This window comes from Mobula hypostoma, chromosome 12, assembly GCF_963921235.1.
Source record: "Mobula hypostoma chromosome 12, sMobHyp1.1, whole genome shotgun sequence".
Taxonomy (NCBI): Eukaryota; Metazoa; Chordata; class Chondrichthyes; order Myliobatiformes; family Myliobatidae; genus Mobula; species Mobula hypostoma.
The window spans coordinates 113,799,709-113,826,285 of record NC_086108.1 but is presented as its reverse complement, the minus strand read 5'-3'; the positions used below and the strand labels follow the sequence as shown (position 1 = coordinate 113,826,285).

The window sequence follows — 26,577 nt, the reverse complement described above, 5'->3', positions numbered from 1 at the left end:
CCATGCTGTGTATTTGTAGTTTAAACACAGGTTTGAATGGCCTGCACCACCTGTCCATTGTAGACTGTTGCTCAATCATGTGGTATTTGGCTGAGAGTTCCTCACTTTGTTTTATTGAAGCACTGAAATATTCTTAGAAGCTGTTACAATGCCATGGAAGAAGTGCAGTACATGCTGGACATGCCTACCAATATGTTGATGGTCGTAAAGAAATTGCCCTATATGCTTAAGGATAAATGGAGAACAGTGGTCTGTGAACTGCAAGAAAGGCACAACTGTGAGACTACTTTTGCTGGCATTGTAAACTTTATTGAAAGGCAAGTAAAGATTGCAACAGACCCAGTATTTCGGAATATACAGGAAGCTCCATCACCTGCAATAAGCAAAAGTGTGAATAAAAATAAGTCACAACTTTGTTCTGAAGCTAACAGAAGTAGCTTTGCCATTACTGTGACCACTGTGAGAACTAAAGCTAAAACTGAACCTGGAACTAATAAGACCATAAGACATAGGAGCAGAATTAGGCCATCAGGCCCATCGAGTTTGCTCTGCCATTCAATCATTTTTGATCCTTTTTTTATATCTCCTCAACCCCAGTTCCTGGCTGTACTATACCTACTGTATAAAATAGGACTACTTTATGTTGTACTGATACATCATATTGAGCATGCGCTATTAGGCGCGTATTGATCTGTATATATGTGTTCAGTTCAGGTTCCGTAAGTAAAAGCCCTTATTAACTTAGCTCCAGTCTCTAGCTTTTTTATTGATGATATTGTTGTGTAAGTGGCCACATACACAACAAATTGGCGACGAGGTTAATGAAACTGCATTGTATCGGAACACTGTCTTAATTGATAATGGCACTCAGAAGAGGCAGAGTGAGGCCATGAGTCTGAAAAGAAGCGGGAGTTCAGCCGGAGTTGGGAACGTCGGGAGACCGAAAGACTGTTGGAGCTGTGGCGCGTCCAGGCGAGACCACAGCTGGCGCTGAACCCCACAGTTGAGGGTCTGCCTGCCTCAGAAGGGAGATAAAAAAAAGAGCGACACACGCATTTAGCCAGAGTATGCTTGTGACACTAGCAAACAAAAAGGTCACGTGAGTCAAAAACAAAACAAGGGACCAGGGTTAAATTAACAAGGGACCGGGGCTAAATTCACATAACAAGGATAATTTAACACAACAAGGATGGCGTTAATTGGAACCATTACAGCATTTGATAGTGGCATTGGAGACTGGGCAACTTATATTGAAAGAATAGAGTTATATTGTGATGCTAACAATGTTAATGCAGAAAAGAAAGCCAGCGTCTTACTTAGTGTAATGGGCGCGAAAACATACACTCCAATACGGAGCTTGTTAACCCCCGAAAAGACAGCTGACAAAACTTTCAAGCAAATAGTAGACACTCTCCAACAGCATTTAAACCCCACACTGCTGGTCATTGCTGAAAGATTTAAATTCCATAAATGGAATCAGAGCAAAAATGAAAGCATTTCTGAATATTGTGCTGAATTGCGCGAATTATCAGAACGTTGTCAGAACGAGAGGAGAAGATGCGCAGCTCTCTGGTGAAAGATGATGTCGTATCTGTTAAATAGGGGCCGTGGACAATTTCTGATTTGATGGAGATAGACGTGAAAGCACAGGGGAACATCTGGAGAAATGTCTGAAACGCCCGTCCGCTGCTGTCGTTACTGTGTGGTCGGGAATCTTTCGGAGGGTAGGCCTCAAAATCCCTGGCCTTGCCTGCCTTTGGCGACCGAGAAAGAGGTCGAATCGCTCGGACAGAGATGGCGCTCAGTACCCGGTGTCGGAGAGTTGATCGGAGGTTCGAAATTTTCAGATGACTCAGAGTCGGATTGTGGTCGGCATGGCAGGGAGAGTTTTTCTTCCCTCTCCCGTCCGCGTGAGATGTGGGACATTTGAGAAACTTTGAACTTTTACTGTGCTCATGGACTTCCTCATCAAGTTATGGTATTGTGCACTGTTGTAACTATATGTATAATTAATTTAAAGACTGCTGTGTGTATGTCTTAATGGAATCCTGGCTCCATGACAACATACCGGACGCGGCGATACAGCAAGAGGGAATGACATCGTTTCGTGCAGACAGAGAGGCAGCTAGCTCCAGTAAGAGCCGAGGAGGAGGTCTGTGTGTTTATATAAACAAAGATTGGTGTGTGAATGCTACAGTAGCTGCTAAAAACTACTCACCACTGGCTGAATTTCTCATTGTAAAATGCTGGCCGTTCTATCTGCCGAGGGAATTCACCATCATGTTTGTGGCAGCTGTTTACGTAGCTCCCAGTGCCAATGCTAAGGCTAATGCTAACGAAGCACTGGGAGGCCTACATGAAGCCATCAGTGAGCTACTGACTACACATCCTGACAGCTTTGTGGTGATTGCTGGGGACTTTAACCACACCAGCTTAAAGACTGTGTTCCCCAAATTCCAGCAATATGTGAATGTTAAAACCAGGGGAGACAACACACTGGACTTGGTCTATACCAACACACCACAGGCATACAAAGCAGCCCCCCGCCCCCATCTTGGCCACTCTGACCACATATGTGTCATGCTAACACCAGCATATAAACCACTGCTTAAACGTGTGAGAGCAGAGAAAAGAGAGATAAGGGTCTGGTCAAAAGGAGCAGCCTCAACACTACAAGACTGTTTTTTGCACACAGACTGGGACATATTCAAAACAGCAGCCTCCTATGACGACCATACCGACATTGAGGAGTATGCGGAGGCAGCAATCAGCTACATAGCCAAATGCACAGAGGGTGTCACTGTGATGAAAACCTTCACCGCACGTGGTTATAAAAAGCCATGGATGACAACAGAGGTGCGGTCACTACTGAAGGCCCGTGACACAGCCTACAGATCGGGGGACAGGAGTACGCTTCGCTTAGCCAGGTCTGTGCTTTCACTAGGGATCAGGAAAGTGAAAAGGGTCTACGTAGGCAAAATACATGGACACTTCTGTGACACAGGTGACACCAGACGAATGTGGCAGGGAATTAAAGCTCTGACAGACTACAAGATCAGGCAGAAATCTGATGACAGCGACACCTTTCTACCAGACAGGCTTAACAATTTCTTTGCCCGCTTCGAAGCATCAAACACTACAGCAAGGGGGAGAGCCAGTCCCTTTCTACCATCTGACCAGCTGGCTCCAATCATTGATCCAGAGCAAACACGGAGGACCCTTGCCAGGGTCAACCCACAAAAAGCGGGAGGTCCCGACAACATCCCTGGACGTGTGCTCAAGGAATGTGCTGATGTATTAGCAGATGTCCTGACAGACATTTTCAACATCTCCCTTAGTCAAGCCATTGTCCCCAGATGCTTCAAAACCTCCACAATCATCCCTGTAGCAAAGAAATCAGTTGTAGCCTGTCTGAATGATTACCGTCCCGTTGCCCTGACACCCACAGTGATGAAATGTTTTGAACAGCTTGTCAAGCCTCATATCACAGCCAGCCTCCCCTCATCGCCGGATCCTCTACAGTTTGCTTATCGTCCAATTCGCTCAACGGAGGACACAGTATCCACCACACTGCACACAGTTCTCTCTCACTTGGACAACAAAGGCACTTATGCCAGAATCTTGTACATTGATTTCAGTTCAGCGTTCAATACCATCATCCCGCAGAGGCTAGTGGAGAAACCGTCGCTGCTTGGCCTTAGCACTGCCATGTGTCACTGGATTCTGGATTTCTTGACAGAGAGACCACAGTCAGTCCGTGTTGGCAGGAACATCTCTGACTCCATCACACTGAGCACTGGATCCCCACAAGGCTGTGTGCTTAGCCCATTGCTGTTTACACTGCTAACACATAACTGTGCAGCCAGATTCAAGGAGAACCTGTTCATTAAATTTGTAGATGATACCACAGTGGTGGGGCTCATCAGCAAAAATGATGAAACTATGTACAGGGAGGAGGTCCAACACCTAGAGAGCTGGTGCAGGGATAACAACTTGATGCTTAATGTCACCAAAACCAAGGAGATGATCGTCAATTTCGGATGGTCTCAGCCTGAGCACACACCCCTCAGCACAGCGGCTCCTCAGTGGAGAGAGTGGAAAACATCAAGTTCCTTGGGGTGCAGATCTCCGACAATCTCACCTGGTCCAGGAACACCACTGGGATTGTGAAACGGGTCCAACAGAGATTGCACTTTCTGAGGAAGCTTAAACAGGCATCACTCCCCACTAACATCTTAACTACATTCTACAGAGGCGTGGTTGAGAGTGTGCTGACCTTTTGCATCACAACCTGGTACTCCAGCTGCAGTGCTGTCGACAAGAAAGCCTTGCAGAGGGTGGTTAGGGGAGCAGAGAAGATTATTGGGGTCTCCCTACCTTCTGTCCAAGACCTCTTTCAGAGTCGATGCCTCCAGAAGACACGGTACATCATTAAAGACCCCTCACACCCTCTCCATGAACTATTTGTTCTTCTGCCATCAGGCAAATGTTACAGGAGCATCAAAACTAAAACCACAAGGCTACTAAACAGCTTCCTCCCACAGGCAGTCAGACTGCTAAATAGCTGCTCCACCTGACTCTGCTTCGGACACTTTTAACTTGCACTGGACACTTATAACTGATTTAACTGACATGTGGCTGTTGTGTTTTACTATTTATTGTTATGTTTATTATTTAGTGTTGCGTTTGTTATGTTATGATTGCACTGCCCCTGAGAAACGCTGTCTCATTCTGCCCTGCAGAGCTGATGTATGGTTAGAATGACAATAAAGTTTTTTGAATCTTGAATCTTTGAATCTTGAATGTGGTTTTGTCAGTTTTTCAGTCTTGGTTTGTCCTGTGTTTTTGTGATATCACACCAGAGGAAATAATGTATCTTTTCTTAATGCATGCATTACTAAATGACAATAAAAGGGGACTATGTGTCTTCATAATCTAATCTAAAAAAAAATCTAAAAAATTTGGAGCTAGTCTATCAGACGCATTGAGGAATAGGTTAGTGTGTGGCATGTACTGTGAAACCACACAGAAGAAGCTCCTGTGTGAAAAAGACCTTACATTCAAGAAAGCGCTGAACATCTCAATATCATTAGAAACAGTAACATGTGGTGCTTCAGAGATGCAACAAAAATCTCTGCAATATGCTACAAATAAAATGTCACTGCACAGAAATGAAGGAAAGAAATGTTACTGTTGTCGGATCAGGTCACATGACCCTGATGGTTGTTGATTTAAAGATAAAGAATGCCAAAACTGTGGCAAACAGGGCCACCCTGGCAGAGTATGCAAAGCTAGTAAACAGCAGGAAAAGGACAAAATACAGAGAAACAAGAAACCCCCAGAAAGGAAAATACAACAATGTATACAAAATGAAAGAAAGCAATTCTGATGAAAGTGACTCACACAAAAGTGAATTGTCTTGTCTGCCACTTCACAGCGTGGAAGAGACAGATGATCGAAGAGTAATATGGATCACTCCACAAGTGGCAGGCATGAGACTGAAAATGGAGTTGGACACAGGCTCAGCCTTAACAGTGATCTATGTACGCGACTACAAACGACTGTTTTCACATATACCTCTGAAATGAACTAAACTACTGCTAAAGACTTACACAGGACAGAAAGTGCGTCCCAAAGGCAAAATTAAAGTGACAGTGACCCACGGAGGTAGAACACAGCAACTGAACCTCTATGTACTGAAAAATAGAGGACCACCGTTGCTGGGACATGAATGGCTCAGGAAAATCCAATTGGATTGGCACACCATCAAGGCACTAGATGTGTCAAAGGATGGCAGCTCGGCGGGGAAGATGTCTGCAGCTCTCCTCTCACCCATTGTGAACTATTACTACGAGGGGCTAGACAGCGTCAACAATGAGGACGAATGCAGTACCCATGGCTATGACTTGGATGAAGATACAGAGGATGCAAGGAATACAGATATTGCCAATAAGCAGGATGATGAAGACTGCCTGGAAGTAAAAGAGCAGATGTACCAGGAGAAATTGACATCTCTCAAAAGACAGCTACAGCAGTTACAGGAAGGCACTTTGCAGGAGTATCAGAAAAGGATGAAGAAACTAGATCAATACAAGGAAGGAATGTGAAATGCAGAGCTTTTTCTGCAACTGGAGACAGAAAAAGTGGAAAGGAATTATATTAGAGGGAAGAAAGAAGCAGAGAGAGCGCAGGAGCCCCCACCTTAGACCGGCCCGAGCCGCAACCACCTCACGCAGCCTGTCAACACCATGAGTGAGCCCGGGACGGAGCAGCAATCCAAACAGCAGCAGCAGCAACAGCCAGACAAACCCAAATTCCCCGGGGAGAAGAAAGTCATCGCAACAAGGTTCTTGGAACAGTAAAGTGGTTCAATGTACGAAATGGATATGGATTCATCAACAAGAATGATATAGAGGAAGATGTGTTTGTACATCAGACTGCTATAAAAATGAATAACCCAGGGAACTACCTCTGCAGTGTTGGATATGGTGAAACTGGAGTTCGATGTAGTGGAAGGCGAAAAGCGTGCAGAAGCAGCAAATGTAACTGGTCCCAGAGGAGTTCCAGTCCAAGGAAGCTGATATGCCGCAGACAGAAATCGTTATGATCGTTAACAACCCTTGCTGCCAAGGTCCACCACGTAATTACCAATGGAGACAGCAACAGATGGAGAAAACCATGATTATCAAAATCAGCAACACCGCCCTCCTTACAGAAGACAGTGTTACCCACCTTACTTTGTTGTCGTTGCTGTGGTCGCCGCCCACAATATAGCAACCAGCCGCAGGGAGAAATTGCTGATGGTGGTGAAATAAATGAAAACCAGGTTGCTGGGGGATGAGGTAAACCTAACAGCGGACAAAATCAATTCCATTCAAACAGAACAGCTTTTGCACAAAGTAAATCTTGAACCAATCATTTCCTCCATTGAGAATCATACACTTAATCCTTTGCAGGGAAGCTTATTTTGCACGTACATATTTTAAATCCTCAGCCAATGTGTCTTGTTTTGCACAAAGAAGTTAGGAAACAGCATCAAAACAGAAGCGAATTCTGGCAACAAACTGTAAGGTTTCTATTGTTGTATTTTCACACTTGTGCTGAATGTGCATCTGAAGGAATTCTCCCTCTTGAGCCAGACAGTACTGCAGGTAATCCTTAATATCAGCAAAACTGTATTTTAACGGCAGTTTAAGAACAATGGAACGAACAACAGGATTGCGATCAACTGTGAAATCAAATAGTGAAAGATTTAGTGGGAAAGTACTGTTTTTTCTGTGAGTCATTGGATAGCCCTGACTTTTGAATAACTAGCAGGGACAGCAGATCACCAACCACTTCTTTTGATGGTGGCAAGTCACCTTAGAAGCAGACCATGGAAACTCCCTATGCTCAGAGGTCAACTTTCATGACTTTTATATGGAAATCTGTATTAAAACAAACAAGTTTATTGACAGACGTTACCCAGAGGGGCAGAGAAGACACCCTCCAGAGACTTGAGTTATAATTATTACAATTATTATGTTACGTTATTATAATTTGATATTATTGAGTTACTAAGTAAATAATTGCTAAACGTTTGTATGTTAAGGGGACACCTATTGTTTAGCATAGTGCTCCCAGTGAAAAAAAAGCAGTTGATACATGATTAAAGTAAAAGGGGAGGAGTGTACCATATAAACTACTGTATAATATAAGACTACTTAATGTTGTACTAATCCATCATATTGAGCATGCGCTATTACGTACATATATAGGTATATTTATGTTCATTTCGGGTTCCGTAAGTAAAAGCCCCCGTTAACTTAGCTCCAGTCTCTAGCATTTTTATTAATGATATTGTTGTGTAAATGGCCACATATACGACACCGGCCTTCTCTCCGTAACCTTTGATGCCATGTCCAATCAAGAACCTATCAATCTCTGCCTTAAATACACCCAATGACCTGGCCTCCACAGCTGCTCCTGGCAACAAATTCCACAAATTCACCACCCTTTGGCTAAAGAAATTTCTCAGCATCTCTGTTTTGAAAGGGCGCCCCTCTATCCTGTGGCTGTGCCCTCTTGTCCTGGACTCTCCCACCATGGGAAACATCTTTTCCACATCTACATTTGTCTAGACCTTTCAACATTTGAAAGGTTTCAATGAGATTCCCCCCCCCGCCCGACCACCATCCTTCTGAATTCCAGCGAGTACAGGCCCAGAACCATCAAATGTTCATCATGTGATAACCCTTTCATTCCTGGAATCATCCTTGTGAACCTCCTCTGGACCCTCTCCCAATGCCAGCACATCTTTTCTAAGACGAGTGGCCCAAAACTCTTCACGATTCTCAAGGTGAGGCCTCACCAGTGCCTGATAAAACCTCAGCATCACATCCTTGCATTTTGTATTCTAGACCTCTTGAAATAAATGCTAGCATTGCAAGACTGATTCTACCTGAAAGTTAACCTTTAGGGTGTGCTGCACAAGGACTCTCTAAGTCCCTTTGCATCTCAGAGTTTTGGATTTTCTCCCTGTTTAGAAAATAGTCTACACATTTATTTCTACTACCAAAGTGGAAGGGAAATGGTCTCATCAGCCAAAAGAGTTTGTCTGTTCTTTGAGGGTGAACATAAATTGGATTCACGCCCTCAGCTGGAGAAAAGGACTCATAGTGAGAAGGTTGCCTTCCTTAAGGAAAATGGTGTCTGATTTGGCTGTTTGTGCACAGTCGTGATAATGTCTATTCAGAAAATGGATGACAGGGGAAGAAGCTGATCCTGAATCGTTGAGTGTGTGCCTTCACTCTTCTGTACCTTTTTCCTGAAGGTAGCAATGAGAACAAAGTGTGACCTGGGTGATCCTTAATGATGCATACCGCCTTTTTGAGGCATTGCTCCTAGTAGATGTCCTGGATGCTATGGAGGCTAGTGCCCATACTGGAGCTGACTAAGTTTACAACTCTCTTCAGCTTAATTTGATCCCCAGCCACTTCGAATGCTGTCCAGGGTACATCTGTGCAAAAAAAAAAATTGTAAGTGATTTTGGTTACATATCAAATCCTCAAACTCCTAATGAAATATAGCCACTCTTGTGCCTTCTTTGTAGTTGCATTGATATGTTGGGTCCGGGTAAGATCCTCAGAGATATTGTCAACCAGGAACTTGAAATTGTTCAATCTTTGCACTTCTGATCCCTCTATGAGGACAAGTGTGTATTCCCTTGACATACCCTTTCTGAAGTCCACAATCATTTCTTTGTTCTTACAGTGAGTGCAAGGTCAATTAGCCACTCAGCTAGCTGATAAACCTTGCTCCTGTATGTCCCCTCATCTCTATCTGAGATTCTGTCAACAAATTTATAGATGGCATTTGAGCTGTGCCTAGCCACCCAGTCATAGGTGTAGAGAGAGAGCAGTGGGCTAAGCACACATCCTGAGATGCGCTAGTGTTGATTGTCAGTGAGGTGGAGATGTTATTTCTGATTGCAGATTGTGGTCTTCCGATTAGGAAGTCGATCCAGTTGCAGAGGGAGGTACAGAGGCCCAGGTTCTGGAGCTTTTTAATCAGAATTGTAGGAGTGATTGTAGAGTCATAGAAAAGTACAGCACAGAAACAGGCCCTTCGGCCAATCTAGTCCATACCGAAACCAATTAAAGTGCCTACTCCCATCGACCTGCACCATAGCCCTTCATACCCCCACCATCTGTGTACCTATTCAAACTTCACTTAAGCGTTGAAATTGAGCTTGTATTCACCACTTATTCTGACAGCTTGTTCACACTCATGATGAACTTTCCCCTCATGTTCCCCTTAAATTTTCACCTTTCACCCTTAACCCATGCCCTCTGGTTGGAGTCCAACCCAACCTCTGTGAAAAAAAGCTGGCTTGCACTTGCCATCTATACCTCTATCAAATTTCCTCTCAATCTTCTATGTTCTAAGGAATAAAGTCCTTAAAAACTGATTGTGCTAAGTGCTAAGCTGTAGTCAATAAACAGCATTCTGACATGGGTATTGGTATTGTCTAGAGCCAGTAAGATTGTGCCCACCATTAACCTATTGTGGCAATAAGCAATTTGCAGTGGGTCTAGGTCCTTTTTAAGTAAGACAGGAGTTAATTCTAGCCATAACGAGCCTCTCAAAGCATCACTGCCATTCATGATGTTAGGTTTCACTTTGTAGGAAGTAATGGCCTGCCAGAGTTGCCATGCATCCGATATCACCTCCATCCTTGTTTAGAATTGTTCCTTAGCTCTTGGAGTAGTCCTCCTGAAGTCATACCTGGTTTTCTTGTACAGATCTGGGTCGCCAGACTTGAATGCCACAGATCTAGCTCTCAACAAACTGCAAACCTCCTGGTTCATCCATAGCTTTTGATTTGGGCATGTACAGTTAGTTCTCATAGGCTCACCCACACAGGTTTTAATGAAGTCAGTGATAGCTGTGGCGTACTCATTCAGACTCAAAGATGAATCCCTAAATACAGTCCAGTACACCAATTCAAAACAGTCCTGTAAGTACTCCTGCACTGTCACTGTTCATCACTGCCGGTGCCGCAGTCTTCAGTCTCTGCCTATACTCGGGGAGTAGAAATATAGCCAGGTGAGCATGGTAAGTGCTCTTGGTTGTGTAACAATGGTCCAGTGTGTTGGTTCTCTCTGGTACTACAAATGATTTGTTACTAATAATTATTTAGAGACTTTTTCAAGCTGGCCTAGTTAAAATCCCCCAAAATGATGGGGAATGCAGCAGCATGTGCTGTTTCACACCTCTTCATTACATCAGTTCGTCCAGAGCCTGTTTGTCACTAGCCTGAGGTGGGATGTACACCACTAGCAGAGTGATCACTGAAATCTCCTGCAACAGGTAAAATGGACAACATGGTAGGTCAGATACGATGATAGAATATAGTATTAATGGTAAGACTCTTGGCAGTGTGGAGGATCAGAGGGATCTTGAGGTCCCAGTCCAGAGGACACTCAAAGCTGCTATGCAGGTTGACTCTGTGGTTAAGAGGGCATACGGTGCATTGGCCTTCATCAATCGTGGGATTGTGTTTAGGAGCCGAGAGGTAATATTGCAGCTATATAGGACCCTGGTCAGACCCCACTTTGAGTACTGTTTTCAGTTCTGGTCGCCTCACTACAGGAAGGGTGTGGAAACCACAGAATGGGTGCAGAGGAGATTTACAAGGATGTTGCCTGGATTGGGGAGCATGCCTTATGAAAACAGGTTGAATGAACTCGGCCTTTTTTCCTTGGAGCGACGGAGGATGAGAGGTGACCTGATAGAGGTGTATAAGATGATGAGAGCCTTTGATTGTGTGGATAGTCAGAGGCTTTTTCCCAGGGCGGAAATGGCTAGCATGAGAAGGCACAGTTTTAAGGTGCTTGGAAGAAGGTACAGAGGAGATATCGGGGTAAGTTTTTTTACACAGAGAGTGGTGAGTGCATGGAATGAGCTGCCGGCGACAGTCGTGGAGGTGGATATGATAGGGTCTTTTAAGAGACTCCCGGGTGGCTACATGGAGCTTAGAAAAATAGAGGGCTATGGGTAACCTTAGATAATTTCTAAGTAAGCAAATGCTCGGTACAGCTTTATGGGCCAAAGGGCCTGTATTGTGCTGTAGGTTTTCTATGTTCTATGTTTCTATTTGATCATAAAGTTTTGCAGGTCTGGTACAGAACAGCCACGTTGGTATAGCACAAGGAATTGATCATGAAACATACTCCACATCCTCTGCCTTTGAAAGACTCAACAGTATTATCTTAGCCATGTCTTGTCGACCCATCAATCTGTATTGCTGGACCCAGAATGGAAGGGGCTGACCAAGATTCCGTAAAACAAAAGCTGCAACAGCTTTTAACATCCCTCTGGTACAGCACTCTAGATCTGAGATCTTCAGTTTTATTTACCAGAAACTAGGTTTGCCAGCAAGATAGTTGGTATTGGTAGCCGGAAGTCATGCTTCCTTAGACAAACTTTCAAACCAGCACGGCATCCTCTCTGCTGCTGTCTTAAAGGTGAACCATGTTAGTGATCAGAGTCTGTTCGAGTTCCAATTTTAAGTAGGGATAGATTTTCTGATCGCATTAAATTTATGTTACTAGCTCTACAGACCTTATATGTAGTTATAGTTCCCAGCTCTAGCAAACTGAAACGGGAGTATTTGATGGTTTCCATTGGAGCTGCTTGCATGAATTGCCTTCTTGATGGCATCCCAAAAGTACTTACAGGGACCAGATCTTCCTGGCTCACTGATTGGAGTCATAACCACATTCAGAATACAACAGTGGTGATCATGGCAGGTACTGAAGCAATGTTTCTTCAGGTTAAAGTACTAGCTGAAGATGCAGATCTGCTGAGATTTCTCTGGTGACCTCAGCCAAGATATGGTGGACTTTGGAATGGTAGTACATCTGTTTGGAGGTGCTTCATCACCAAGCTGTACCATGTTTGCCTTTAGGAAATGCACAGAAGACAATGAAGAACAGTTTAGCTGTGAGATGATGGACAAGGTTTTGCATTGCTTCTGTGTTGATGACTGCCTTGTTTTAATGTACTCGGAGTAAAAAGACCATAAGACAAAGGAGCAGAAGTCGGCCATTCGGCCCATCGAGTCTGCTCCACCGTTTTATCATGAGCTGATCCATTCTCCCATTTAGTCCCACTCCCCCACCTTCTCACCGTAACCTTTAATGCCCTGGCTACTCAGATACCTATCAATCTCTGTCTTAAATACACCCAGTGACTTGCCCTCCACTGCCGCCCATGGCAACAAATTCCATAGATTCACCACCCTCTGACTAAAAAAATTTCTTCGCATCTCTGTTCTGAATGGGCGCCCTTCAATCCTTAAGTCTGCACTCTTGTACTAGACTCCCCCATCATGGGAAACAACTTTGCCACATCCACTCTGTCCATGCCTTTCAACATCCGAAATATTTCTATGAGGTCTCCCCTCATTCTTCTAAACTCCAAGGAATACAGTCCAAGAGCGGACAAACGTTCCTCATATGTTAACCCTCTCATTCCCGGAATCATTCTAGTGAATCTTCTCTGTACCCTCTCCAACGTCAACACATCCTTTCTTAAATTTGGAAACCAAAACTGCCCACAGTACTCCAAGTGAGGTCTCACCAGTGCCTTATAGAGCCTCAACATCACATCCCTGTTCCTATACTCTGTTCCTCTAGAAATGAATGCCAACATTGCATTCGCCTTCTTCACCAGCGACTCAACCTGGAGGTTAACTGTAAGGGTATCCTGTACGAGGACTCCCAAGTCCCGTTGCATCCCAGAACTTCGAATTCTCTCCCCATTTAAATAATAGTCGGCCCGTTTATTTCTTCTGCCAGTGCATAACCATACACTTTCCAACATTGTATTTCATTTGCCACTTCTTTGACCATTCTTCCAATCTATCCAAGTCTCTCTGCAGACTCTCCGTTTCCTCAGCACTACCGGCCCCTCCACCTGTCTTCGTATCATCAGTAAACTTAGCCACAAAGCCATCTATTCCATAATCCAAACCGTTGATGTACAATGTAAAAAGAAGCGGCCCCAACACGGACCCCTATGGAATACCACTGGTAACCGGCAGCCAACCAGAATAGGATCCCTTTATTCCCACCCTCTGTTTCCTGCCAATCAGCCAATGCTCTATCCCACGTGTGTAACTTTCTGGTAATTCCATGGGCTCTTATCTTGTTAAGTAGCCTCATGTATGGCACCTTGTTAAAGGCCTTCTGAAAATCCAAATATATAACATCCACTGCATCTCCCTTGTCTAGCCTACTTGTAATTTCCTCAAAAAAATGTAATATATTTGTCAGGCAGGATTTTTCTTTAAGGTATCCATGTTGGGTTCTGCCTATCTTGTCATATGCCTCCAGGTACTCTGTAACCTCATCCTTGACAATCGACTCCCAACAACTTCCCAACCACGGATGTCAAGCTGACAGGTCTATAATTTCCTTTTTGCTTCCTTGCCCCCTTCTTAAATAGCGGAGTGACATTTGGAATCTTCCAGTCCTCTGGAACCATGCCAGAATCTATCGACTTTTGAAAGATCATCGCTATGCCTCGGCAATCTCCACAGCTACTTCCTTCAGAACACGAGAGTGCATTCCATCTGGTCCGGGAGATATATCTACCTTTAGACTATTCAGCTTCCTGAGTACTTTCTCTGTTGTAATTGTGACTGCGCACGCTTCTCTTCCCTGCCACCCTTGAGTGTCTGGTATACTGCTGATGTCTTCCTCAGTGAAGACTGATGCAAAATACTTGTTCAGTTCCTCCGCCATCTCCTCATCTCCCATTACAATTTCACCAGCATCATTTTCTATCAGTCCTATATCTACTCTCACCTGTCTTTTACTCTTTATATACTTTAAAAAGCTTTTAGTATCCTCTTTGATATTATTTGCTAGCTTCCTTTCAGAGTTAATCTTTTCCCTCTTAATGACCTTCTTAGTTTCTTTTGTAAGCTTTTAAAAACTTCCCAATCTTCTGTCTTCCCACTAATTTTTGCTTCCTTGTATGCCCTCTCCTTTGCTTTAACTTTGGCTTTGTCTTCTCTTGTCAGCCACAGTTGCATCCTTTTTCCATGTGAAAATTTCTTCTTTTTTGTAATATACCTGTCTTGCACCTTCCTCACTTCTTGCATAAACTCTAGCCGCTGATGCTGTGCCGTCCTTCCCGCCAGTGTCCCTTTCCAGTCAACTTTGGCCAGTTCCTCTCTCATGCCACTATAATTTCCTTTACTCCAGAAATACCGACACATCAAATTTCGGCTTCTCTTTTTAAAATTTCACAGTGAACTCAATCATGATATGATTACTGTCTCCTAAGGGTTCCTTCACCTCAATCTCTCTAATCACCTCCGGTTCATTACACAATACCCAATCCAGTACAGCCAATCCCCCAGTGGGCTCAACAACAAGTTGTTCTAAAAAGCCATCTCGCAGACATTCTACAAATTCTCTCTCTTGAGATCCAGTGTCGACCTGATTTTCCCAATCCACTCGCATGTTAAAATCCCCCACAATTATCCTAACACTGCCCTTCTGACAAGCCTTTTCTATTTCCTGTTGTAATTTGTAGTCCACATCACTGCAGCTGTTTGGAGGCCTATAAATAACTGCCATCAGGATCCTTTTACCCCTGTGATTTCTTAGCTCAGCCCATAAAGATTCTGCACCTTCCCATCCTGTGTCACCTCTTTCTAATGATTTAATATCATTTCTTACCGATAAAGCCACACCTCCCCCTCTGCCTACCTTCCTATCCTTCCGATACACTGTGTATCCTTGGACATTCAGCTCCCAGAGGCATGCATCCTTTAGCCACGTCTCCGTGATGGCCACAATATCATACCTGTAGCTGTACGACAAGATCATGCACCTTATTCCTTATGCTGCATGCATTTAAGTATAGCACCTTAAGACCAGTATTTGGTACTTTTCGTTTTGATTTCACTGCAACTTTATTGCACTGCAACTCATCCCAATGGCTACAAATTTGCCCCATCACCTGCCTGTCTTTCCTGACGTTTTTACTGCTCACTATCTTAGATTTATTTCTGTTTTCCTCTTCCTCCGCTCTATCATTCCGGTTCCCATCTCCCTGCCAAATTAGTTTAAACCCTCCCTAACAGCTCTATTAAACCTTCCCGCCAGGATATTGGTCCCCTTCGGGTTCAGGTGTAACCTGACCATTTTGAACAGGTCATACTTCCCCCAGAAGAGATCCCAATGATCCAAGGATCGGAAGCCCTGTCCCCTGCACCAGTCTCTCAGCCACGCATTCATCTGCCTGAACCTACTATTCTTGCCCTTGCTAGCACGTGGCACAGGTAGCAATCCAGAGATTACTGCTCTGGAGGTCCTGCGTCTCAGCTTCCTTCCTAACCCCTGGAAATCTCTCTACAGGACCTCCTCCCTTATCCTATCTATGTCATTGGTACCAACATGTACCAAGACAACTGGCTGCTCGCCCTCTCTGTTCAGAATATTCTGGACCCAATCCAAGACACCCCATACCCTGGCACCTGGGAGGCAACACACCATGCAGGTATCTCTATCAGGCTCACAGAATCTCCTGTCTTTTCCCCTGACTATGGAATCCCCTATGACTACCGCATTCCTCTTCTCCCTCTTCCCCTCCTGCACAACGGCGCCAGGCTCAGTGCAAGAGACCCGGTCACCGTGGGCATCCCCCGTCAGGTCATACCCCTCAACAGCATCCATAACAAGATATTAGTTGCTGAGGGGGACACCCACAGGTGTGCTTTCCACTATCCGGGTATTTTCCATAGTCATAGTCATAGTCGTAGTCATACTTTATTGATCCTGGGGGAAATTGGTTTTCATTACAGTTCCTTCCCTGTCCTGACAGTCACCCAATTTTCTGACCCCTGTAGCCTAGGGATGACTACCTCCCTGTAGCTCCTGTCTATCACCTCTTCACTTTCCCTGATAAACAGTAGGTCATCAAGCTGCAGCTCCAGATCCCTAACACGGTCTCTGAGGAGCTGCATCTCGGTGCACCTGGTGCAGATGTGACCATCAGGGAGGCTGGAGGTCTCCCAGGATTCCCACATCTGACACCCTGAACAAAGCACTAACCCTGCAGGCATGCTATCTAATTCTACAGGAATGAAACAGGAAAAAATAAGTCTCCTCACCCACTTACCTCGCCAAACAGACAAACTTTTTAAACCGTTAGCTCGTACCGTTAGCTATGTGAGCCCTGCTATTCCTGTCTGTCTGGGCCGATTCGCCAAGGGAAAAAAAAAGAGTTGGTGCCTCGCTCTCACCTCTTCCTGTTACTGCCGAAGCCCGTTGAAGCCAAAGCCCTACACTCTGCTACCACTCACTCTGCTGCCCGCTGTATAGGGGGGTCTCCTTTTTAAAAGGAGTGTCTCTATGTCATGACCTTGTATCCATTTGTGCTAAAGGCAGCTTTCACCTCACAAAGTGGATACACAAAAGATATTGTGTTCTAGCCATGATACCTTTAGGGAAAGAAATGAAAGACATGAAGGATTTGGATTTAGATTAGTGCTCTTCAGCGGAGAGAGTACTGGGTGTGCAATGATGTATTCTGTCTGATATGTTCAAGTTTAAGATCATGATCCAAGGTAGACTACTCATCAGAAGGGAAATCCTCTCCACAGTTAGTTCTATCTATGATCTTTTAAGAATCTGGGTTCCGGTGGTGCTATCTGCTAAGAAGATCCTACAAGATCTTTGTAGGAAAGCTTGGCTGGATTTACACTATACCAACATCTGTTGCTTATGAGTTGACAAGCTAGCTGGAAGAACTCTGCCAGTTGGAAGACTTCAAAGTTGTTAGTTGTTTGAAGCTCCTGGATTTTGTAGCTGTTACTGCTGCACAGTTACATCACTTTACAGATGCAAGCGAAGATGGCTATGGAGTACCTGTTGTACAACGTGTACGCTCAATGCACAGTGCTTTTATCATGGCTATCTGGAGAAGTCGAATATCAGAGTTGTATATGCATACTTTGACAATAAAATGTACCTTTGAACCTTTGGACTTTTGAGCTGTAGGGGCACAATGTAGAAAAAGGAGTTTCACATGCAGCTTCATAACTCCTTTTTTTGGACAGATCATACGTCTGTTCTGAAGTATATCAAAAATGAAACTTCCATGTTCTGAACCTTTGTTGCAAAGACAGCTTTAGAAATTTTTAAGGTCTCACAAGCATCTCAATGGAGGTATGTAAGCACTTCAAGCAATCCAGCAGATGGGGCCTCCAGAGGGCTGAAAGGTGAAAGCGTTCCTGAAGAATGAAACCTAGGTGTCAGGGCCTCAGTATCTTCAGCTTGAAAGGGAATGACTTGTGAATCCTGATTGTTCTGTAGAACTCCTGCTAGATGATCTGGAAGTCAAGAGGAGGGTTATAATGAGTGCTGTCCTGATTGAAGAGGAGGTGGACATAGTAACAAGTATAATCCATCATTTCTCACCTTAGACTGTTCAAGGAAGACAGTGGCCTGGATTCTTAGATTTAAGAATCTGCTCTCATTTCTTAGTTGGAAGAGGAAGCAATTGAGCATTGCTCTTGCTCAGTCTGACTTGGATGAAGAACAAGAGTAATCTTTGCAGAGGGATGTTGAGAAGGCTGAAGGTCAGATCGGTCGAACTTGTTTCTCAGTGGAGGAATTCAGAAAGGCTAAAATGAAGATTGCTGGGTTTGGCCAAAGACGATTTCGAGACAAACCTCTGTTTACATGTGTGGCAGTGGACTACTTTGGACATTTTGAGGTGAAGAGCAGAAGGAGTACAATGAAGAGGTATAAGGTCATATTTAGTAGTCTAGCTATACAAATGGATCACATTGAAGTAACATCTTGATTAGACACATTCCTTTGCTAATGCACTTCAGCAGTTGTGATTATGATTATGAGGATACGCAGTCTCCTTTTATTGTCATTTAGTAATGCATGCATTAAGAAATTATAAAATGTTTTTCCAGAATAATATAATGAAAACACATGACAAACCAACTTAAAAACTAACAAAAACCACACAGTTATAACATATAGTTACAACAGTGCAAAGCAATACCGTAATTTGATAAGAACAGACCATGGCACAGTAAAAGTCTCAAAGTCTCTTGAAAGTCCCATCATCTCACGCAGACGGTAAACCTCTAGTGCCTCCAACTTGCCGATGCAGTATCCCGGAAGCATCTGACCACAGTCGGACTCCGAGTCTATCCGAAAAACTCCGAGCCTCCGACCACCCCCTGTCACCGAGCTCTGAGCACCATCTCTGCCGAGTGTTTCGACCCCGGCCCCGGCAACAAGCGATACGCAAAGCCAGGTATTTGGGGCCTTCCCCTCCGGAGATTCTCGATTGCACAGTAGCAACAGCAGCGAAGCAGGCATTTCAGAAGTTACTCCAGATGTTCCTCTGCACTTCTCATGGCTGTCTCCTTCAAATCCGGATTGTGCATGGCACCTCTAGTTACACATATTGATATCATTCGGAACAGCCGCGCGTGCTGTGTTGTGCTGCCATCTTCTTCTGCCTCATATAAAGTTTGGCTTATAACAAGATGAGGACAGATTGGTGAACTGTGCTCTTATAATGCAACAAACTTTGTTGGAGTGGAGTGTGAGTTGTAAAAAGACATTGAGAAATGGAATCATTCACAGATCAGTGATGTCCCTCTTCAGAAAGGAATTAAGTGGATTTTAAATCCCCTGGGTTGTTCACATCATGAAGGAACATAGGAGAGATTGATTAGGCCTGTGCAAAAAGTCCTCAATTCCACCATGAAGATACAGAATCTTGATGAACTGGGTTTCCATGCAGTCCATTGTGAAGTAGAGGCTATTATTGACAGTCATCCAATTACTAAAGAATCTATCGATCCTAATGATTTGGAAGTACTAACACCCAAGCATCTATTGCTTCAGAAGACCTCACCGTCTTTACCTCTAGGAGAGTTTCATAAGGAAGACATTTATGTTCATCATAGATGGAAGCAAGTCCAATACATGTCAAGCTTGTTTTAGAAATAGTGGGTCAATGAGTAATTGCCACAGTTACAGGAACATCAGAAGTGGTCAGGTATAAAACGGAATTTCCTTTCAGGAGACACTGTACATTGTTGATGACTCATCCCCTCGAAACTCATGGATCATGGGGAGAGTCATTCAAGGTTTTCCAGACAGAAGAGCATTTGTGCGGCAAGTGGCATCAAGACAAAGACTAGCTGCCTGGATTGACCAAGATCTGACTTCTACAGGAGGCAGAGCTTTGACTAGTTACAGCTCGAGAAGCTTCATGACTTAGACTTGACTTACTGACTTGACAGAGAGTGATGGTAAAGATCACTCTGTACTGGGCCAAGGGCTGGTAATCTCTGACCTAGATGACTGTTGCATGACTTAAATGGAACAAGAAAGAGGTCATTTTTATAAATGTTTATCCTTGAACATTTCATTTTTAGTTATTATATAGTTGTAATTATTATAGTGAATTAATTAATTGGGGGCTGGGATATAGGAGCCATATATCTATTTTCTGTCTATTGTATTTTGTGTTACACATTTATTTTGGGTAATTTGTCATGTGGGTTGGGTGTGGTAGAAGCGAACGACAATAGTTATGTTGGCTAATGTAGTTGAGAAGGCTTGAGCTGGGAGTTGTATTTTATGTTGACTGCTAATTGGAATGCTATTTCATTAATTATGTTTATGCAAATCTGAACACTAGTTATTCCTATTTTGCTGTATTGCTAATTTAGTCTTGTTTGTTTTTTTATCGCTATAAGATTGAAAGTTGACACTGTATGATGCGCTTCCAAATAACTGAGCTCCAAGCCGAAAAAAGTACATTTGATCCTTTATTATAAAACCAGCAAAGGAGCATAGATAGTGCACAGACAGATACTTTTTCCCAGGATGGAAATGGCTATTATGAGGGGGCTTAATATTAAAGAGATTGAAGTAAAATATAAGGGTGATGTCAAAGGTAGGTTCTTTTCAGAGAGTGGTGTATATGTGGAACACACTGCCGGGGTGGTGGTAGGGGCAGGTACGTTAAGGACATTTAAGAGACTCTTAGATAGGCACATGGATGATAGAAAAATGAAGGACTATGTAGGAGGGAAGGGTTAGATTGATCATAGAATAGGTTAAAATTATAGATCTGCAAGAAAGCACACAGCCTGGTATAAATACTAATAATTTAATTTATATTTCCAGTCGTCCTGAATTTTCAGTGCAGCATATCTTTTTAAGACTCTTAATATAGCTTTACTTAATATTAGAACTTAAGCTAATAAAACATTTTATGTAAAAGAGTTTATTACTGATAGAAAAATAGACTGTTTAACTTTGTGTTTAACTCCCAGTAGTGATGCTGCTGCCGTATGAATTGAAGCAGCCCCTACGAATTATAATTTTGTCCATTCATTTTGTAAAGGTAGTGGCCTGGAAAATGTTTTCATGAACCATTTAAATTATAAAACTATCAGGCTTGGTAGCTTTGTGTCTTTTGAGTTTCTTGCCATAGATACTCAAGGAAATGCTGCATTCTCCCATACTTATCATTTATTATCTATAATAATAACTAGTTGTGATAGAGTTGTAATAGTAAGTGACTTCAATTTTCATGTAGATGTTCCGTGTGACTCCAAAGCAAGAGAGTTCATGAACTCTGCAATCTTTTGGCTTTAGTCATATCACTCAGCCAACATGTAAGAGAGGCCACACATTAGATTTAGATGTATCAAAAGGATTTAACATTAACCTGACTCATCCTAGACATCGGCATTTCAGGTCATTTCTGTATTTTCTTTAATGTAACAATATCTGTTACTTGAACTAAGAAATTTTTTTTGATACTACAGCTGCTTCTAGGTTTTCTAATATTCTTAATAGTCATTCTGAACTTAGCATTTACTGTAACACAGCTTGCCTTTTAAATAATAATAATGAATCTAATGCTACTGTGGGCAGTGGTTGACAGAGCCCCTGAAAAATGTATTAAGAAATCATCTACTGTTATAATACCATGGAAAACTCAAGCAGTCTGTAAACTCAAAAGAGAGTGTTATAGGGCTGAATGTGAATGGAGTAAGATTCACTAACAGTTCACTATAAAATCTTGAAGACTCATTTAACTAAATACAACACAGCACTTTGTTTTGAGAGACAGTCATACTTTTCTAAAATTCTGAGTGACAGTGAAGGTAATCCAAGAGTATTACAGGTCCACAGTCCCTTATCCAAAATCCTTGGGGCCAGTTACACTTTGGAATTCAGAATTTTTTGTATTTCAGAAAATTGAAAATTATATTGATAATTAACCTGTCTCAGTGCGGTGGACTTTAGGACCTGGGGGAATTTATGATCAGCAAAAGCTTTTTCACCACAGATTTTCAGATATTTTACACCATGACGCTTCTTAAATTTCTGCAGCCAACCCTCTGAATATTTTCTGCGTTATTAATAATGACAGATGCTTCCTTCTCTTTTTCTCATTGTTACCCATAGGGGTATCTGCAGCTCTTTTTGACATTTTCACAGTGAAATTAAACACTAAGTCAACAGTGAACACAAAATATCAGCGAACAGCAAATGCACGTGTAACCATTAGGGCCGCTGAGCCACATCTGATGTCTGGCAGCCTCTGCCAGTGCTGCCACGTCACACCTGAGTGACGTCAGCTTTTGGTGCACCAAACAAGCCTTGTTATGACACGCTGCACACTCCACAAAAAAAACTTCGGTTTTCGGAGCTTTTCGGATTTCAGAATTTTGGATAAGGGATTGTGGACCTGTATTTTCAACTATTGATCATCTATTAAACTCAGCTCCACTGATGAAGTAGTTGCTGAAAGCATCTGAGACTGAAAGTGATAGTTTTGCTGCATTTTTACAGAAAAAAATAAATAATATAAAATGTTATATAAAACAAACTCAAGAATAAACCTTGTTAAACCTCAACGAGCCCCACACTGCACTAAGCTCCTTTACTAAAATCAGTTTACCTGAACTTTGAGAAATAATTACTCAGCGAAAATCATCTACTTGTGTTCTTGATCCTACTCCCACGGACTTTTGAAAAGAAGTTTCTGACCTGCTAGTTGACAGTGCACTCGACATTGCTCACTAGTTTCTAGCATTTTCCCAGATTCCTTAAAACTGCAGTAGTTAAACCCCTGCTTAAGAAAAATAATCTAGACTGTCGTGTTTTGGATAATTTTAGACCTATTTCCAACCTGCCTTTTCTAAGTAACATTTTAGAAAAAGTAGTTTTTTGACAATTAAACAATTCTATTCTCGACAAATATCAATCAGGTTTTAGATCAAACCATAGTACAGAAACTATTGTTTAAATTAGTTAATGACATGTGGCAGAATGCCGACACAGGTTACATATGAGTTCTTCTCTGAACTTTGAGCACGGCATTTGATACCTTAGATCACAATGTTTTCATAAACCTTCTTAGTCTTTCTGATTCTGTCTTAAGCTGGTTTGTCCGAAGTTCACAGTAAATTTATTATCAAAGTACGTAGATGTCACCATGTACAACTCTGAGATTCATTTTCTTGTGGGCATTCTCAATAAATCTATGATAGAAAAATAACCATAATAGAATCAATGAAAGACAGCATCAACTTGGTTGCAAAAGACACCAACCTGTGCAAATTCAAAAAGAAAGAAATAATACTGAATGAATAAACAATAAATATCGAGAACATGAGATGATGAGTCATTGAAAGTGAGTTTCAACAAGGGGGCAAGTGAAATTGAGTGAAGTTATCCCCTTTGGTTCAAGAGTCTGATGGTTGAAGGGTACCAACAGTTCTTGAACCTGATAGTGTGAGTCCTGAGGCTCTTGTACCTTCTTGCTGATGGTAGCTATGGGAAGAGAGCATGTTCTGGGTGGTAGGGATCCCAGATGATGGATGCTGCTTTCCTGCAACAACGCTTCAAGTAGATGTGTTCAATGGTGGGGAGGGCTTTACCCGTGATGGACTGGGCTGTATCCATTACCTTTTTGTAGATTTTCTACTGAAGGGTATACCAGGCTGTCATGCAGCTGGTCAGTACACTCTCCACTACATATAGAAGTTTGTCAGAAGTTTTAGATGTCATGCTGAATCTATGTAAACACCTAAGAAGTAGTGGTGCTGCTGTGCTTTCCTTGTGATTGCTCTCACATGCTGGGCTCAAGACAGGTCCTATGAAATAGTAACTCCAAGGAATTTAAAGTTGCTGACTCTCTCCACCTCTGATCCTCTGTTGAGAACTGGCTCATGGTCGTTTGGTTTCCTCTCCTGAAGTCATTAATCAGCTTCTTGGTCTTGCTGACATTGAGTGAGAGGCTGTTGTTCTGGCACCATCCAGCTAGACTTTTAATCTTCCTCCTTAATGCTGGTTCATCACACAGCCTTGTGGTGCAACTGTGTTTATGGAGATCGTGGAGTTGCCAATCCGAACTGTTACATAACCGGCAACAATGAATATCGATCGAGACAGGTTATATAGCTCAAGCGACGCGGCCAGTGTGTGAGTCGGCCAGTGAAGGAGTGGAGCTTTGAGGCTTTGACTCGAGAGGCTTCGATGAGAAGAGGCGGAGGACAAGCTAGCTCGCAGTTAGTTTTTACAATGTCTCCTGAGACGGTGATGTGCCTCTCATGTGAGATGTGGCAATCTTGGGGGAACACCCCTCTCCCGCAGAGTCACATCTGCCAGAAGTGCATAAGGCTGGGCGATCTGGAAGACCGTGTAAGGAATCTGGAGCAGCAGCTGGATGACCTTCGACTCATAAGGGAGAATGAGGCAGTCATAGATGAGAGCTACAGGGAGGTAGTCACACCTAGGCTGTTGGAAGCAGGTCGTTGGGTGACAGTCAGAGGGGAGGAAGCGAAGGTGAGCAGACAGGTAGTGCAGAGCACCCCTGTAGCCATTCCCCTGAATAATAAGTTTACCATCCTGGATACTGTTGGCGGGGACGACCGACCAGGTGTGAGCCACGGTGGCAGGGCCTCCGGCACTGAGTCTGACCCGGTGGTACAGAAGGGTGGGACGGAGCAGAGGAGAGCTGTCGTCATTAGAGACTCTATAGTCAGGGGAGCAGACAGGAGATTTTGTGGACGTGAGAAGGACACCCACATGGTTTGTTGCCTCCCGGGTGCCAGGGTCCAGGATGTCTCTGACCAGGTGCACGACATCCTGGTACGAGAGGGAAAGCAACCAGAAGTCGTGATACATGTTGGGACCAACGACATAGGCAGGAAGAGGGATGAGGTCCTGAAGTGTGAGTTTCGGGAATTAGGCAGAAGGCTGAAGAACAGGACCTCAAGGGTGACGTTCTCAGGATTGCTGCCAGTGCTACGTGACAGTGATGGTAAGAATTGGAGGAGATGGCAGTTGAATGCGTGGCTGAGGAGTTGGTGCAGGGAGCAGGGTTTTAGATTTTTAGATCATTGGGATCTCTTCTGGGGAAGGTGGGACCTGTACAGATTGGATGGGTTAGACCTGAACTCGAGGGGGAGCAATATCTTTGCAGGTAGGTTTGCTAGCATGGTTCGGGAGGGTTTAAACTAATTTGCGAGGGGGATGGGACCCAGAGCGATAGAGCAGTGAAAGAAGTGCATGGAGTAAAGCCAGATCTAACATACAGAGAGGCTTTGAGGAAAGAGAAGCAGAATAAACGGTGTAAAGACAGTAAGGTAGAAGGGCTGAAATGTGTGTACCTCAATGCAAGAAGCATCAGGAACAAAGGTGATGAACTGAGAGCTTGGATACATACATGGAATTATGATGTAGTGGCCATTACAGAGACTTGGCTGGCACCAGGGCAGGAATGGATTCTCAATTTTCCTGGATTTCAGTGCTTTAAAAGCGATAGAGAGGGCGGAAAAAGGGGAGGAGGGGTGGCATTACTGGTCAGGGATAATATTACAGCTACAGAAAGGGTGGGTAATGTAGCAGGATCATCTTTTGAGTCAATATGGGTGGAAGTCAGGAACAGGAAGGGAGCAGTTACTCTATTGGGGGTATTCTATAGGCCCCCTGGTAGCAGCAGAGATACAGAGGAGCAGATTGGGAGGCAGATTTTGGAAAGGTGCAAAAATAACAGGGTTGTTATCATGGGTGACTTTAACTTCCCTAATATTGATTGGCACCTGATTAGTTCCAAGGGTTTAGATGGGGCAGAATTTGTTAAGTGTGTCCAGGATGGATTCCTGTCACAGTATGTGGACAGGCCGACCCGGGGGAAGGCCATACTAGATCTAGTACTAGGTAATGAACCGGGTCAAGTCACAGATCTCTCGGTGGGTGAGCATCTGGGGGAAAGTGACCACCGCTCCCTGGCCTTTATAATTATCATGGAAAAGGATGGAATCAAAGAGGACAGGAAAATTTTTAATTGGGGAAAGGCAAATTATAAGGCTAGAACTTGCGGGTGTGAATTGGGATGATGTTTTTGCAGGGAAATGTGCTATGGACATGTGGTCGATGTTTAGAGATCTCTTGCGGGATGTAAGGGATAAATTTGTCCCGGTGAGGAAGATAAAGAATGGTAGGGTGAAGGAACCATGGGTGACAAGTGAGGTGGAAAATCTAGTCAGGTGGAAGAAGGCAGCATACATGAGGTTTAGGAAGCAAGGATCAGATGGGTCTATTGAGGAATATAGGGAAGCAAGAAAGGAGCTTAAGAAGGGGCTGAGGAGAGCAAGAAGGGGGCATGAGAAGGCCTTGGCGAGTAGGGTAAAGGAAAACCCCAAGGCATTCTTCAATTATGTGAAGAAAAAAAGGATGACAGGAGTGAAGGTAGGACCGATTAGAGAAAAAGGTGGGAAGATGTGCCTGGAGGCTGTGGAAGTGAGTGAGGTCCTCAATGAATACTTTTCTTCGGTATTCACCAATGAGAGGGAACTTGATGATGGTGAGGACAATATGAGTGAGGTTGATGTTCTGGAGCATGTTGATATTAAGGGAGAGGAGGTGTTGAGTTGTTAAAATACATTAGGACAGATAAGTCCCCAGGGCCTGACGGAATATTCCCCAGGCTGCTCCACGAGGCGAGAGA

At 43.5% G+C, this 26,577-nt stretch overlaps 1 protein-coding gene and 1 pseudogene across 1 annotated transcript in view; both read left to right on the top strand.

Moving 5' to 3' along the window:
* msh4 (mutS homolog 4) overlaps positions 1 to 26,577 on the top strand; it is a 256,979-nt gene that overhangs the window by 76,578 nt on the left and 153,824 nt on the right. The gene's annotated exons all lie outside the window — the stretch shown is intronic.
* Positions 5,517 to 6,841, top strand: LOC134355087 (Y-box-binding protein 1-like; annotated as a pseudogene).